This window comes from Vulpes lagopus, chromosome 2 (genome assembly GCF_018345385.1).
Source record: "Vulpes lagopus strain Blue_001 chromosome 2, ASM1834538v1, whole genome shotgun sequence".
NCBI classification, from domain to species: domain Eukaryota; kingdom Metazoa; phylum Chordata; class Mammalia; order Carnivora; family Canidae; genus Vulpes; species Vulpes lagopus.
Window position 1 is genome coordinate 118,984,253 of NC_054825.1, and position 16,617 is coordinate 119,000,869.

Consider the following 16,617-nt stretch of genomic DNA (forward strand, 5'->3'; position numbering starts at 1 on the left):
TCAAGAAAAGGATTCGACATGTCACTGTTACCTTAAAGATGAAATGTACATGAGCCAAGAAATGAAGATTAATTCTGGAAGCTGAGAACCACCTCCAGCCAATAGCCAGCAAGATAACAGAAACAGTCCTACAAGTGTAGGAACACAAGTCCTACAACCACAAGGAACACAATATTAAGACATTCTATTAACAGCCTGAATGATCCTGGAAGCAGACTGTTTTCTATTTTTTTTTCTTTTTTCTTTTTTTTAGCAGACTGTTTCCCCCTCAGGGTCACCAGATGAAAATCTCAGCTAGTTACCCCCCTAATTTCAACTGAGCTCACCAGGATTTTTTACTATGATAACTGTGAAATAAGAAATGTTTTAAGGTACTAAGTTTATGGTAAATTGCTACACAGCAATAGAAAATGAATATGTTGGGGGAAAAAAAACTTTTGCAAAGACTTTGTCCTCTTTTAAAGTACCATCAGAAATTGGGCATCTGGGTAGCTCAGTGGTTAAGCATCTGCCTTTGGCTCAGGGCATGATCCTGGGGTCCTGGGATTGAGTCCCACATCAGGCTCTCTGCAGGGAGACTGCTTCTCCCTCTGCCTATGTCTCTGCCTCTCCATGTGTGTCTCTCATGAATAAATAAATAAAATCTTTAAAAATAAACAAAGTCACCTTGATTAAAAAAAGAAGAAAGAAACATCTTGCTAGAGGAACACTATAATTTTAATGAAGTAACAGATGTATTTTCTGTCATTAAAGAAGTAATTTGTATTGGAATTGGAAATAATTTGTATGTGGATTTAGAAATGAAATGAGAAATGAATCTTAATGATTTCCTTTTCACACTGAAACTTTAAGTATAAAAACACAAATTGAAAAGGAATGAACAGGATTAATGAAGAAGAGATTTTGATTATTAAAGCTTTCTTAATTAATTTGACAAATGTTTTTAAGCACCTATCATGTACTCAACTCTTTATATGCCTTAGCAATGTAAAATAGACCAGACATAATTTAAGAAACCCTTGAACAATAACACTAATAATAATGATGAACACTTACTGGATACAACCTAGGTGCCAGGTGTGCTAAGATTTTATCTGTATTCTCCTTTCAACAAACAAGTAAAGCCGTGATAAAAACACATCTAGAAGAACATACGAGGCAACAACTTATGGTACAAAAGAAATTAACAAACATTGCTCATGAAGAATACTGAGGAAGGCAACGATGAGCAATCAAATCAGAGAAAATAATGTATCTTAAGTCTTGAGGGATAGAAACAGTGAGGTTTATCTGGGAAACTTATAGGTACACTAGTTCAGCAGGAGAAAAGAAGGCAACATTGAGAGACAGGCAGAAGTCAATGGAAGAACTTGTGTATTTAGCTAAGGAACTATAGACTTGTGCTAACTGTTCCAAAAATATTGTCACTTTGGTTGTAAGAACAGACCCTTTTCTTGTTGCCACCTACTCCCTTGTTCTTATACTCAAAGAGGCTGACCTTGAAGAAAACACATACCAAAAAATATGTTATTTTTTCAAACCCTAATGAAAAACTACTCAGTGAATTTCACCTGGTCTCACTCACTTATCTTAACCACTGGTAATAATGAGACTCAGAGATGTTACACTATCTGTTTAAGTACCATAACTAGAAAGATGCTTATTAAGAGTCTGTGCTCAACTACTCTGACTCACACTCCAGGAATCTTTCCACTGTGTCTTAAGTTATTTTTGTAATTTTCATATAACAATGTTTTAAAACTAAAGAAGTTTGCATCTTTCAAGGATCTGGAATATTATTTTAGAAATAAGTAAATCTTTTGAGGCAAATGTTCAGAATGAGTTGTATAGTTTTATTAAGTCTAATATAATACAAATAACTAACGTAGTTGGCCAATTATTTACTCAAAAGAAGGAAGAAGTAAAACAGATGAGAAAGAAGAGCAAGAAAAACACTAATCTCAGTCTTTGAAATGCAAGCATTTTGGTTGGAAACAACCTAGCCATATCAGGGTCTTCTACGCAGCCAGAGTATCTTAGGGTCCTGGGCTATGCAAAGATGACTGACTTTAATCTTCCTCACAAAATCTTAGGAAATTTTATGTTCCTCATAATAAGAACATCACGCTCAGGAACACCATGAAAGCAGATTGGGCTCCTCTTAAGCCTGACATAGCAGAAAACTGGCATTCAGATTTTTATAGATGAGTGTATGACCACAATTATAATCTCTTTTGTAACTCTTTTTGATACACACACACACACACACACACACACACACACACCCTTTCCTATCATTATGTTCATTCACGTTCCATAGTTATAATCTATATTCTTTGACAAATGGGTCTTCTGGTATTTCCTTTTTGGTTTTCCTATGTGTTAAAAAAGTATCATTTCTTAAAATAAATCAGTCAGTTTTGAGCCATTCCAGATTCCCTAGTACCCTCCCCAATACTAATGCCAATCTTAGAAGATAATAACACAATACCCAGGATCCTCACATCAAAATTCTCAGAAGCACAGGTTTCATATCAAGAAAAAAAGTGTACATTTTTTAACTTTCTTGTATCCATCACAATAGTTATAACCAGACCAAAGACAGAGGAGAAAGCCAACAGGTTATCTTTATTAAAAAAAAAAAAAGTTTTTTTCACCCCAAAAGCTAGGTGAAGATAGTGATTAATTTATTTTTTAATGACTTTATTTATTTATTGAACAGAGAGTGAGAGCACAAGAAGAGGGAGTGGAGGCAAAGGAAAATGAGAAACAGGCTCCCCACTGAGGAGGGAGTCCAGCGCAGGGCTCGATCCCAGGACTCTGGGCTCATGACCTGAGCCAAAGGCAGATGATTAACTGACTAAACCATCCAGGCACCTCAGATCATGATTACTTAAACAAGACTTTTTAAGACTTGGAAGTTTACTTCCTTAATTCAGATAATTCTTTCTTAGGTTTAGAAAAAGAGAGTTACTAAATAAAATAACTCCACAGCAATAAATTCAAAATTGTGAACAAAATCCTTTATAAAACTTAAATAGGGATCCCTGGGTGGCGCAGCGGTTTGGCGCCTGCCTTTGGCCCAGGGCGCGATCCTGGAGACCCGGGATCGAGTCCCACGTCGGGCTCCCGGTGCATGGAGCCTGCTTATCCCTCTGCCTGTGCCTCTGCCTCTCTCTCTCTCTCTGTGACTATCATAAATAAATAAAACTAAAAAAAAAAAAAAAAAAAAAAACTTAAATAAACATTGGAATGAAGGAAGTTGAATATATCCATTGTTAAAGTTGATTATATCCATTGTGGGCAAATATATTACTGTTCAAAATATTTGCAGCCTCCCTGAGGGAGGATTGTATATTGTATATCGTATATATCATATATTCACAGTCTTGTTTAAAATCAAGCAGGGCCATTAGACTTCCTTTGGTCAAAGAAATGGAAGTAGAATAGATATGTCCCCTCTTCCAGGAAGAAACTTCAGGAGCCATAACACTGTTCCCATGAACTGTTTCCTTCAGCCATGTAAATGCTAGTGTTACAGAGGCAGAGGTGAGGTGAGCTGAGCCATGACTGAGCAACCCATAAGGGAAAAGAAGTGTGAACCACACAAAAACCTTTCTGTGAAAGCCACCGAAGTGTTAAGGTCATTTATTATTACAGTATAACCCAACCTATCTGAAAATAGGAGTAAATTTCCTATTTGCCTAAAGCAAAGATATCACTAAATAGTCAAAATTAGAAGTATGGTCCCTGGGATAAAGCTAACGATGTCCACTATCAACAGTATGATATCATATTGTATTGGAGGTCCTAGCTAGCTCTGTCAGACAAGAGTAAAAAGATGATGGGTAGATAGATAAATAGATAGATACAGATATGAAGGAATAAAAGAAAACTGCCATTTTCCCAAGAGAACTGACTATTTTCCCAAGAGAACTGACGGCCCAATAACTACAAGTAATCAGAGGCTTCGGCAATGTTGCTAGATGAATGGTCAATGTAACAACCAATGCAGAAAATCAATTGCATTCCCATATCCCAACAACAAAGAGCCAAAAAGTGAAATTTTTTTATAGCTTCCATTTATAACAGCAATAAGATACCAAAGATAAACCTTACAAAAGATGTCACAAAGAAATTATAAAATAATACTGGAAAACATTGAAAAAGACCTAAGTAAATGAAAATCTACACCCCAAATTAATCTATTAAATCATTCTGTTACATCCAAACTCACAGAAGGTCCTTCATCAAAGTTAAGAAAACTTATTATCAAATGTATAAGAGTGAGCAAAGACCCAAGAATACTAAATATAATATTGAAGAAAAATAGTAAGAGTCAAGATAAATAAACACAATACTGAAGAAAAATAATAAGGTATGGAGAATCACCCTACTGATATCTTGGCTAACCAAAAAGTAAAAGCAATTGAGACAACGTGGTATTGGCAGAGGATTTTATGAAAAACATGTCAGAAAGACATCTCAGGAACAGAGCCATGTGCATATGTAGACTGGACATGGCAAAAATGAAATTATTATGTATAAGAAAATATATTTAGGTATTCATGATTAGAATAATAAATGGCAAAAATTGATAAATTGACTATGTTAAAATTTTAAACTATTGTACATCAAAAGACACTATGAAAGAAAGAGAGGAAGAATAGCCAGCAGAAAATTAGTAGCCAAAGTACATAATTATGTATAATCAATAAAAGAATACAACTCAATAGAAATGAGCAAAGAATTTAAAAAAATAAATTCCTAGAAAAGAAAAACAGAATGGCCAATAAATATGAAATTATGATAAAGCATTAGTAAGCAGAATTAAATAAGAGACAATTACCCCCACAAATTGGCATAAGTTTAAAAACCTGACAATATGAGGTAATGGATATGCATGGCTCAGAGGGTAAAATGGTGCAATTACTCTAGAGGACAATTTGATCTCATGCAGTGAGGTGAGAATGTGCATTCCCCGTGACCCAGCAATTCCACTCCTAAGTATGTACCTCAGAAAAACGTTCCCACAGACAACCATGAGACACGTGCAATAGAGGTCACTGAACTATTGCTAATGTGGTGCATCTCTCATCTATAACATGGGGATAAAATCAATACTTACTTCATGGGGTGCGTGTAAGAAATAAATGACTTAGGACTTGTAAATTCTTAGACCAGTACCTGCAATAGTGCAAGTGCTTACTTAAGTCTTACCTGTTGTTAATAAGGCCATTTCTAGGCTCCCCTTACCTTATTTTAATTCTCAGCACCTACTGCACTATGCTCAAAACTTGAGATATTTTCCTTTGCAAGCTTTCTTCTCTCACAAATGCTGACCTCATTTAATGGGTTGTTCCCTAGGTCCCAGACAAGTTGGCTTGCCATTTAATAAGTCTGCAGCCAGGCCTGCTGTGATCTGGGTGGGACTTGCTCATCCTCTCAGGTCATGTTTATGCTAAACTTCTTCTCCAGAGGTGAGTTGGGCAACTATCCCATCTTACATTTTCTCTGGTGAGGTCTGCCAAAGTTCTTAAAAACTATTTTGATCTTTCAGATCAACATATGATAAATTATGCCAATGGACATTTCAATTACCACTTAACAGAACTGTTAATTGTCAGGATCTACTCTAAATAAACGTAAAAGGAAAAAGTAAGGGAAGGAAAGAAGGGAGGGTAAAAGGGAGGAAAGGCAGGAGTGAAGGGATATTGAAAGAGAGTCCAAATATTTTTCAAAGAAAGAAAAATTATATATAATTAACAACATAGAGACATGCTTTTGTCAACCGTATCCAAAATTTCAACCTGAGTAAATTTTGCATTCCACCCTCACCTACAGCACTTTTTATGACCTCTTCCCTCCGAATCATGTCCTTTGAAACTCTTAATCCTATAAACAAATCAATATTAAGGATTAATGGGTACTAACATGAAATGTGTCATTCTCTCCAGATAGCATATTCACATTTCTAGATGGACCTGTAAAATAGGTACAATCTATTTACCAGAATTCTCTAAAAGCCAATTCTTCCAGGGTTACAAGTTTTAGTCAAGAAGGCCATTGAGTATGGGAGAAATGACTCATTTATAAGTAAGATTAGGTGGCCAAGTACCCTCTATTCCACTCTCCCAACCTGTTCCATTCTATAATCACCAGGGACAGGGAGCATTAGCTTAATTTGAGCATAAACACATATATTCCTCTTAATGACCAACTTATTTATTTTAAGTAGTTAGTAGTATTACAATGTTTTATACAAGTGTTAACCCACATAGTTACAAATCATTTTTATTTTATCCCTTATTTAACGATATACCTTCTATTGATTCTCACAGCTAAGACCTACTCCTGTCCCTTAGTCTTTCTCCCTTCCTCAAAACAGATGGAAAATAAAGGTGTGAGGGCAGGGTCCATGTCCTGTGGGGAAGAAGCTGGCAAGAGGTAGTCTAATAGCAGTAACTGGGAAATCATCTAAGATTCAGTGATGTTATGACACAGATGTCCAGAATGAACCAAACTTCCCAACACTAAGATGCTTTCTCTAGAATTCTTTTGCTAAAACATTGAAGGATTGTATATCTTGCTTCTCTTGGGAGAAGCTGCTTGCTGAAAGAGTCTATGTGCATATTTTGTGATGCATCTATACATGTATGGGGACAACCATACAACACCAGTTCTGTTATCTCAAGTGATATACTATAACATTATGGCCCTGGATGAGTAAGACTAAAAATCAATCCTAATTTAGATTTACCAAAAGGATAAAAACCATATAGAGAATTAATCAAATGCTATTTATTCAGAGCTCGGTCTCACTAAAAAAAAGAAAATCAGCTGCTGTCAGTTTAGCTCTGGTAGACTGAAAAGGCTTTGAAAGGAAAGTGGATTTTATAGAGTGAAAGGAGAAAATATTTAACTCTTTGATTGGTCATTGTTCTTCTATGCAAGGATTTCCTATTATAGTGGGATCTGGGGAAGTAGAATGGGAAGACTTTCTGATTGGCTTTGGCAGCCTTAGATTGGTGTGCAATCTACTGGTACATAAAGTTTTCCAGGCTGGTTAAGGGTCAAAATGAGTTTTCTGTTTCAATAAAAAATTATCTGGTTCTCCAGTTTAGGACTCAAGTTTTGAATGAGCAATTCATAAATGTAAGTTATTTTTCCAGCAAATCCACTTGTAATGATTTTTCATTTACCTATATTGTCTCATATACTCCAATTACATAAGCTTTTACAAAAATAGTGGTTCTTCCTATTGTTCAGAGACTCCTTATTCAGCACTTCATAGAAAGTTTATGTGCAAAGTGTCATTAAAAATAAATGCACAATTAAACAATAGGGCAATAAAATGACTTAATTTAATTATACTATGGATTAAAAAGACAACTAAAATGTTATGAAAAACAGATATCGGGGTTTTTTTTCAGTCCAAATGCATGGCATTTGAAAAATAGTAGTAATCTCAGAATCTGGATCTCTAATCTGATGAGCTCTATTCTTTACCAAGTCCTTAATTTTTTGTTTCTTTGCTCTTTGGAAAAAAAGTTCCCTAAGAGGTTTTTATTTTCTTTCCTTTTTTATTTATCAACAAAGAATAAATGAACAGCTTCTTTTTCTCTTAGCAAAATGGTATTTTACTTAATTTTTTAAATTAGTGTTTCTTCCAACATGCCAGGATGGTCAGTAATCCTCCCTGCTAGGTATTATGAAAACTGTTGTAATTCCCCCTTTCCTTTCTCTAGTTGCATCAAATACTCTAATCACTTCATCCTGCATTTGGATCTTCATGCTCTTTAGCTGTGTCTCTTCACAGGACCACTATAAACCTTTTAAATTTATAGTTGTAAATGCTGACTCATCCTGCCTTTCATCGTAAGTCAACTCTTCCTAGACTCCTCAATTATCCACAGACTCTTACTTTCAACATTTCCCAACTAGATTGCACAAAAGTAGTTAAGTTGGTCCAGATTTGCTTGTTAATACTAACAAAGGCATTCACTTAGTGGGTTTGTACCCCAGATGAAGCACTTTGCTAAGGACTTTCCTTCCATACACCTTTCCATTCAATCTTCCTACAAATTCCATAAAGTAAAAATTACTAAGGAAACTAAGATTTGGTGAGTTCAGGAACCAAGAGCTTTCATTTAATCACACAGATAAGTAACCGGAGAACCAGTAGGTAGTCAATTTGACCCCAAAGTCTATGTCCTACCTTAAACATTCATCAAGTGATGCCTGAGCATCATTTGCACCTGGAATACATGATAAAATACATGATAAAAATCCTGGACCCAGCCCAGACCTTTTGATATCTGTCTCTAAGGAAAAGAACCAGAAACATACATTTTTAACAAGCCCCCACATGCTTCTTAGACATGCTAAAGTTTGAGAATCATTGATCTGCAAAGCCCAAACATATGTATCACCATGTCTCCCTCAACAAGCCCAGTACTTGGCTCATAGATTAATATATGCTTGATGAACTGAAGTTACATAAGCCTACCATAATGAAATGGTGTTGATATAGTGCCTTTGGCTCTTTAGAAAAAGGTTCTATAAAAACACTAGGTGAGATTAGTATTTTCACATCAAAATTGAGTACTCCCAACATTGGCATTGAGCCAGCTTAGTGAGGCGCCGTTCTTATTTAGCACATGCCATAGTAAGGCCTCATATCATGCCTTCTGTTATAGGGAAAGTTGGTAGAAGGCTGATAAAATATCTCAAGACTGTTCATGATTTAAAATGATATAAACCTCAAATTTTAAAAACTCCCTTGCCCGAGATATCCTATTCTAGTTAATGATAATCGTTGCTTAAAACTAACTTCCATCATCCTATGATAGTAGGATGACCACCCCTTCCACAGTCTAATAACATGATTGTTAAGAAGGTTTACTATGAATTACTATCTCAAGCAACCATCTGCTAGTGACATAATCAATTATGTGCATAAATAAAATCACAGAAAGCAAGAGACTTTGGCTTAAAGTACAGGGAAAACTGATGTCTATAAAATGTAAAATTTTAAAATAGATCTTTTCTATTTGGGGAAGTACATGATAACACAGTGTTGACTGTGTTATCAGGAGTCTGTGTCACTGTTTCTCTTTAACCTTCTGCCTTACGGGAAACAGTACTGAGTCAATTGTCAAGATAGTGGTAAAATCTTTTCTAGGTAACTAAGAATGCTAGAAAAAAATCAAACTAAATGAACTCTCAAAATTCCAGCTCTGTTTATTCACTCAATATCCTGCTGGCTAGGTTTTGTAAGGGATAGGAAATTGAGAGATATACAATATAGATAGATAGAGGTAGAGATATATAGACACACACACACATCTCTACTGACTCCCTTTTTAAGATAAAGACAAGAAATGATAAAGAGAGCTACAGAAAATTTTGTATTCAGGATAGTGACCCCTAAGTAAGAAGCAGCCTGGGTATAAACAGGAGTACTCAATGACACCATGGGGTTCCCTTAGCTCCTCCTTTTTTTTTGGGGGGGGGGAATTTGAACTACTTTTTTTTTAAGATTTTATTTATTTATTCATGAGAAACAGAGAGAGAGAGAGGTAGAGACACAGGCAGAGGGAGAAGCAGGCTCCATGCAGGGAGCCTTATGTGGGACTCGATCCCATGATCCAGGATCACACTCTGGGCCAAAGGCAGGCGCTAAATCGCTCAGCCACCCAGGGATCCCCCCTTATCCCCTCCTTTGGAGAAATCACAAGTCTTAGTCTTCAAGTTAAGGCTCCTCCATTAGACAGCCAAAATTTATCAGTATTACCCCCTGATAATAGGAGTTTTTGCCTTTAGATGTTTTTTTCTTTCTCCTTACCTCCTTTTCACAAGCATAATGTGTGAGAGACTGCCCCATGATGATCATTTATTTCTCATTTCAAACTATTACCCAAAATGCAATTCCATCTGGAACATAAACTATCTTACTTTTTATCTCACTTCTAATTGAGTATAATAATCATATAACTTAGTAAACTGATCTTGGGTAGTTCATATTGCTTTAAAGATTTAGAATACCCCAGCTCCCCTGAAGCTCTCTTAATAAGCAAAGACAGTTATGTTTTGTTTTGTTTTTTAATTTTCACAATAGTTTCACACTCACAAAACTCTCTCAAGGTTTCTGGGGATGTTTCCCTATTGTCTCTTTCCTTCCTAGCTGAGTCATAGGCCAGATGTGGTTCTAAGAGTTCTTTTGCCCATTACTTTCTTACAGAGGCCTCAGAGGCTGCAGGTAATTCTTGTCTACTCCTCTGGGCCTGTCCGTGATTTCCTCTTCTTGTGCTATAATCACTAGCAGCTGCTTTGTGGATTCTTTTCCTTGTTTTAATAGCCAAGAGTCCTCTAGCTCCTAAGGTTTAACCAGAGTATTATTAGCTTATTGTCCTTGGATGAAACATAATGAAGGTGTATCCATGTATTGAGAAAGAAGCAGTGAAGAAATGTCTTGGGACCAAACATTCCCCCAAATTGAGGGCAAACCACTGGGCAAAGTTTCTTAAAATCAAAGACTTCAGAGCAAGTCCCATCAGATACAGATATGTATCCATGCAATATAGCAGATACATAACAAAAATGTAATTAATCAGTATAGTAAGAACAGTAAGAGAGATCAAAGGATAGAAAAACCTCAAAACGAATCTCAGATACAACAGATAAGACACCATAAAACAAATAGGACATAAGGCTGAGACGCTTGAGTTTTGGAAAATATACAATACAGATATTCAATAATTAACATGGATTAGAGTTAATATTTAGTTGAATATACATATATAATCTGGAAGAGTTTTCTAAAATTAAAGCAATAAGAATAGTAAAAAGAAAAATTTGAAAGTTGTGAGTAACCCAAAAAATGCAAAAATTGAACAAAACCTGAATGAAATTTTTAAAATACTTTGCAAATACAAAGAGCTCATACTTAGAAATAAACAAAACACTACGACTCATTGATAAGTGAACAAAGATAATGAGTGGACAACATATAAAAAAGGCAAATGGATAATAAACATTTGAAAAAATTGTTCAATTGCATTAATAAAGAAAAATGAAAAGTAGGTAAAAATGGATGCTACTTTATTTTAACCCATAAAATAAGAAAAAAAAAGATTATATTGAATATTTACAAGAGCTTAATAATACAAGGATCCTCATACACTGCTAGTAAGACAACTGATAGAACCTGTCGAAAATAACTTAGCAATATATTTCCCTATCTAATGATTTATCATAAAAAATAAAAGACCAATATTTATGTACAAAAATGTTCAATACAATATTATTTATAACAAAAAATTTTAAACAATGAAAGTCTAACATCTGGAAATTATTAAATTAAGATATATCTAAAAATGAAATATTATATAAACAAAATTATGCTGTAAAGACTTAAATGCGGCCACAATAGCCAAACTGTGGAAGGAGCCTCGGTGTCCATCGAAAGATGAATGGATAAAGAAGATGTGGTTTATGTATACAATGGAATATTACTCAGCAATTAGAAACGACAAATACCCACCATTTGCTTCAACGTGGATGGAACTGGAGGGTATTATGCTGAGTGAAATAAGTCAATCGGAGAAGGACAAGCAGTGTATGTTCTCATTCATTTGGGGAATATAAATAATAGTGAAAGGGAATATAAAGGAAGGGAGAAGAAATGTTGGGAAATATCAGGAAGGGAGACAGAACATAAAGACTCCTAACTCGGGGAAACGAACTAGGGGTGGTGGAAGGGGGGAGGAGGGCGGGTGTTGGAGGGGAATGGGTGATGGGCACTGAGGTGGACACTTGACGGGATGAGCACTGGTTGTTTTTCTGTATGTTGGTAAATTGAACACCAATAAAAATTAATTAAAAAAAAAAGACTTAAATGCTTTTGTTATAATGAACATGAAAAAAAAAAGTCACAAAATTCCTTGCAAAAAAAATCTTAACTCTATTTTTTTTCTTAGCTCTATTAAAAAAAAAATTTTTAAGTTAAAAAGAAGTAAGCCAAAATGTGAAACAGCCACGCCTAGGTAGTAGAATCATGTGTGATTTTCCTATTCTCTGTTCTGATTAGTACTTTCCACATTTTTCTTTAAGAAAAATAATAAAAAACGGGGTCCCTGGGTGGCTCAGTTAGTTAAGCATATGCCTTCAGCTGAGCTCATGATCCCAAGGACCTGGGATCACACCCCGCATTGGGCTCTCTGCTCAGCAGTGAGTCCGCTTCTCTTTCTCCCTCTGCCCCTCCACCTCCACTCATGCTCTGACTCTGGCTCTCTCTCTCTCCCAAATAAATAAAATCTTTAAAATAATGATAATAATAATAAAGTATAAAAAGAAAAAAAAACAGAATACCCACACACCAAATAAGGAAAAAGTTTACTCTGATTTTTTCAGAAGATCAAGAATAATATAACAAAAAGTGAGTAAGGTACAAATATTAGCATATAGTTCAGTTCTAGAAATCCACTTTAATACTGAAAGTTGTATAAAATATTTCAAACATATATACTTTTATATATAAAATGTAAAAATACACATAAAAATGACTTATTGACTATGTGGGGCTGGGAGAAGATAATAGGGATAAAAAGGAATAAATACAAAAATAAACTGTTCTCAGAAAGGCATAAACAGCTTCCTTCAACCATTAGCAAATATGTCCCAGGCTTGATTAGGCAACCTAAATTATAATTTTAAGATTGTATGTATGTTTAGGTTTCATTGTTTATTTTTGAAGGGTTAATATCTACTTCTTAAAATTAGGTTTATAAACATTACATAATGAAACAACTAGCAATGCCATACTCCACTTACAGCATGAAAATTTCCAGACAAGTTTTCTGCTACAAAATGTTCTTCTCCCTTTATTTCCATTGTTAATTTTGAACCACAGTGGATCTGCTTATGAAATTCAGCATGATGGAGAGGCACCTCAAAAAAAATCCAAAAACTTGTTTAAACTAAACAATAACAAATTTTTATAGACATTTATCAGAGAATTTTAAAGTTCCACCAACTCTAAATGTGCATTATTTGTCATTCCAGAAAAACTTGAAGGCTATACCTATCCAAAGGATGTGGCAGTGATTTCATAATATTACAGGTTAATGTGGTCTATATAGGAGAAATAGAAACAAAAATGCAGAAAAGTAAACATTGTTTCCTTTTAAGAGAAGCAGTTGTTTTTCATTACTTCTTCCTAGGTATAAGTACCTCACTAATGGCCTCTACTCACAGAAGAATTAATAATATCCGTCTTGCAAGTTACTATTTTTCTAATAGTTTCGTTTGGCAAACAAATTTAATGTTACTCATTTGCAGATAGGATAAATGTATGATTACTAAAACATCCTTAAAATAGTTTAAAATTCATCAGATCTAAAAAAAAAATTATACGGATCCTAGAATTCAAGCCTCTTCCTTAATAATGCTTTTCCCTCCCTAAGCCATCAAAACCCACTAGCAAAGATTTTCATAAAAACTATGCTATAAAAAAGTAGTAAGAGAAATTGGACATTCTGAATGTCATTCAGCCCACTGCCTGATTCTCATTCATTCCCCACTTCATTTGCACTCTGAATTTTTGTGCTAAACTTCATAGTCTTTCCAAAAATATGTTTGACTATGTAAACTAAGAGTCTAAATCAGTGAATATTGAGCTACAGAATTTGGTAGGAATTTTGTGTTATATACAAATTAGGAGAGTAGCTAATCATGTTTGACATCAGAACAATAGAAAACAAAAGTTTAAAAATAAGACAAACTATTTAGAAAGAGAAGACCACTTCATGGTAAACACTAAATTTATCCAGAATAATTTATGCCAGGTAAGAAGGATGTTGATTTTTTTTTTCTGCTAGGATAATGTGGTCTGATTAATTTGCTGTACTTACTGAAAATACTAGTTTAGAAATTGTCTTAGATCTGGTTTTTGGTATCCCAGGATGTTTTATTTCCTCCATAAAAAAGACATATTCCTAGAATTTACACATATGCCTTTTTTTCTTTTGTACATTTAGCTTCAGCAAATCCCTTCTAAATGTAATCCCTTCTGAGTAAATCAGGAAAATATAATTATTTAATCCTTTAGCTGCCCTTCTCTATAGGATAAAATCCAAATTATTTTTTTCTACCATCTCAGATCCTACACTGCACTTTCTTCTACTTTCCTACATATCTTTTCACTCATGTAGAAAGCTTCATTCATTAAACTATCCATTCTGCTGAAGAGATTGTAGCAGCCGTCCAAATATAAGTTGATGTACTGAATGGCAGGAAAAAAGAGAACAGACACTTGAAGGTTACTTTCAAGGTAGGAAACACTGAAATTCCTTTCTTGGGAAGCCCAAAGGTATAGAGACAAAGAATATGAAGGCAGGGGAGAAAGAAAACTGAAAAATGACAATGCTATCTTGTAGTAGTATTTGAATGCTTCAGTTTTATATAAATTATAATCCCCTTAGAGTGAGAACACTTTTTATAGCTTTTATTTAAATGCTCACATTTTTTCACAGTGATAGCCACCCAGCAGGTATTCAATAAGTACTTGTTGAATGAATGAACATCAATTGTCCTAACTGCCACTTTATTTTTTTTTTTTATTTTTTAAATTTTTTATTTATTTATGATAGTCACAGAGAGATAGAGAGAGAGGCAGAGACACAGGCAGAGGGAGAAGCAGGCTCCATGCACCGGGAGCCCGACGTGGGATTCGATCCCGGGTCTCCAGGATCGCGCCCTGGGCCAAAGGCAGGCGCCAAACCGCTGCGCCACCCAGGGATCCCCTAACTGCCACTTTAATACTATCTCCTTTTGTTTAAAAAATTGCCTATGAGGGGATCCCTGGGTGGCGGAGCGGTTTTGCGCCTGCCTTTGGCCCAGGGTGCGATCCTGGAGACCCGGAATTGAGTCCCACATCGGGCTCCCGGTGCATGGAGCCTGCTTCTTTCTCTGCCTATGTCTCTGCCTCTCTCTCTCTCTCTCTCTCTCCCTCTCTGTAACTATCATAAATAAAAATTAAAAGAAAAAAATTGCCTGTGAATGTTCATATTTAAATAAAATATTTTGTGAAAACTTGAATGGAAAAAATTGAGAAGACTGACAATATCAAGTTAGAGAAGATATGGGTCAACTCTAACACATAAAATATGAAGAGAGGGTAAACTGGAACAACCTCTTGGGGAAATAGTTTGGCATTACTTTGTAAGCAGAACATATGCATATCCCATACCCTAGAATTTCCAATCCTAGAGAAATTCATATTTATATACTAGAGAATTGCTTGTAAATGTGCTCCAAAGGGCTCACAGTAGCAATGTTTGTAATAATAATAAAAAAAGAATTAGAGAAAACAAATCTAAAAGAAAAGAAATTGTGATGTGTTCACATGTGAAATAAAACAGTACAGATGAGTAAACCAAGACTTGCAACATAGGTGCCTCTTACACATATAATTAAGTGAACAAAGCCAGTATCAGAAGGCTATACACACTATGACACAAATTTTGTAGCTCAAAACAAGCACATATAATACACTATTGTTTAGGCAAACATACAATTTTTTATTTAAGTCAAAAGAATGATTTATCTCTGTGTTGACTCTCAGGATAAAAGGGGGAGTCAAGAGGATACGGAAAAAAAGCAAGCACTAGTTTAGATGTAAAGCCGGTAACATTTTTAATTAAATTACAGATTCTTGGTATGCATTATATCAATATACCTTAGAACTTCTATACATACGTTACATATATCCTTATAGCAGGTAACATATTTTTAACTGACAGTAAAGGGAAAATGTTCAAAAAATATCAGCCTGAAAAAAACTTTGTCTTCAGGGGAAAAAAAATGGGTATAGTTATAAATGAATATGACGTGTAAGTCCTACCATAGAGAAAGGGCAATGGAAGAATTAATAGCAACATATAACAGTGGGAGATTCAGAATTATAATGAATTTACTGGATTCATTACTTGTTTTTACTTCATTAACTTTTTTGCCCCATCAAAGTACTCTGAACAATAAACTTAGTTTGTCCAACATATGGGAAGAATTAGACAGAAAATCTCTTATTTCACATTGTCAAGCCCAGAGCAATCTCTTTGTTTAACCAGAACACTGGCTTTGTCCTCAAATTTACCAGGGACAAGTAGGAGGAAAGAAGTTATGACAAATATAAATTCAAGTGCTTTTGTTTAGTTTTTCCATGTATTTTTGCAGCAATTTTTTCAGAGACCTCTTCTGGAATTTTATGTTGTCTGATTGTGGTACAAAACCTTTACTCTTTGATTTAATATGAAGGTGATTAGAGATTGCAATATACCTAGAAAACCTTGACCCCATTATTTCTCATCGCCTTTCAAGAGATTTTTGTCACTAACGCTCCCTCCTTGGGGGCTGAGCACATACTACCATCATACTTGCCAATCTCTCTGAATCTCTCTGGCTCCCCGGTTTTGCGCCGCCTTCAGCCCAGGGCATGATCCTGGAGACCCGGAATCGAGTCCCAAGTCGGGCTCCCTGCATGGAGCCTGCTTCTCCCTCTGCCTGTGTCTCTGCTTCTCTCTCTCTCTCTGTGTCTCTCATGAATAAATAAGTAAA